The sequence below is a fragment of the Bison bison genome, unplaced genomic scaffold (genome assembly GCF_000754665.1).
Source record: "Bison bison bison isolate TAMUID 2011002044 unplaced genomic scaffold, Bison_UMD1.0 scf7180017852818, whole genome shotgun sequence".
Classification (NCBI taxonomy): Eukaryota; Metazoa; Chordata; class Mammalia; order Artiodactyla; family Bovidae; genus Bison; species Bison bison.
The window spans coordinates 30,527-32,369 of NW_011483391.1; positions in this window are offsets into that span (position 1 = coordinate 30,527).

Consider the following 1,843-nt stretch of genomic DNA (forward strand, 5'->3'; position numbering starts at 1 on the left):
CATGAAATAGCTTAATAATTATAAACTGGAGCCAAACAACATACTAGCATAAATGTTCAATCTGACATACTAATGTACTGGCTTTAAAATATAGGTTTAAAATTAGTTGTTTGGAACTCAATATATATTTCCATAGAATATTACAAATGAGAGTCAAGTCCTAAGTCTTAACTCTCCCTGAAACCTACTGAATGTATGATATAGCTAAATATTATAGATGACACATTATTGTTGCTTATTGTCAAACTATTAGCAACTTTAATAAAAGTTAGGAAAAAACCATAGCTTTAAATTATTATTTTGAATGATGATACTGAAAGGAAATGAATGAGGAAGTAAATGGAGACGTTAGAAATTTTGAACGGGGCTTCTGAGTACTTCCCATGTGATCTGAGAGTCTGAGGACATTGGGTACTCTACCTTATTTTAGTTTTTGTTTTAATCTATTTTACAACTTTTATCAGCCATGATTAATGGGCATTTTTTTGTACAAATGTAGAAACTAGTAAGAACACTATAGCCCCCTCTCCCCCAAGGTAAATGGATAAGAGAAAGGAAATGTGTAGCTTGAAGAGCATGATGATTAATCCAGGTAAAATTAACTTCACTGTCAGTTGTACAATAGGAAATGGAGCTCCATAGAGGGAACACACATTTGAATTACAAAACAGGTGTGTACACACACACTATTCAGCTGTATCAGACAAAATTTGGAGATCTTTAAATTTTCTTTCAGCTACAGTTTGAAATACTGGAGACATCTCTCTCTCTCTCCATAACACTTCATGAGTGGTATTCTCTGAATTTTTTTAGGACCACAGAACTGACTGGAAGCAGAATGGTTGGTTTTATTATACTGGCAAATAGCCAAGCTGTGAATGGATTGTATTCCAAAAGTCCACTTTTTTTAAGAAAGATGTTTGGGATTTGGAAAGCAAGCATTTTGCCATAAAAATAATGCATAGGTTCCTGGAGAAGTCCCCTCCAAAAGACAATTTAACACAAAGGTATCCATAGTATACCTGAAAGAACACCAGAGAGACTGTTTATACCATAACAATGTTTCTAGGGGAAAAGTGGATTCAGTGTCTTGCTTCATGTTGGGATTCCGGGAACACATTTCTCACCTTTACAGTCCCAGCTGCAAGATAAAGATTCTCAAGCTATTGCTGGTAGTTCTGAAACTCTAAAATCCTTGGGAAATAGGAGTTCCATTCAAAATTTCCAAGTGTCTCTGTGAGGCTAGGGCTTTATGGTGGCAGAGAATGGACTCCAGAAAAATGATGATGGGTGTTTAGGGGACACTGTAGTGGGGGGAACAGTCTGTGGCCGAGAGTTAGGGACTGGGGAGGGAAGGTTCAGTTAAATTAAGATGTTGACACTATGTAGGATGTCTAAGAGAGAGAGGAACAATGCCCTCCACCCATCTTGACACCCGCTCTCTCCTGTCACAACAAGCTTGCTTGAGCTTAGGAGAGAGAATAGCATCTATAGTAGGAACGAGACAAAATGAATCCCCATAACAGTGAGAGGGCAGAAGAGTTCCAGGAGGGGTTCATGCAACTTGTTTTAAGTATAGAAATTAGACACTCAGAACATGATAACTGTGAACTGTTCCTCACAATGCCATATAGCCGGAGAAGCTTGTCTTTTGCCACTGTTTGTTTCTAATAAGTACTACATTCTACCTCATGAATTCAGAATGCTTCCCATGCACGTGACATTTCAGAGAAAAATGGAAAGATCTTACAAAACATGTTTATCTGTTTTGCAGTTCTGTGTGAATGAGAGCACCTGTTTTCCAAGTTAAAAACAATGTGTGGCTTTTTTTTTTTTTTTTTGG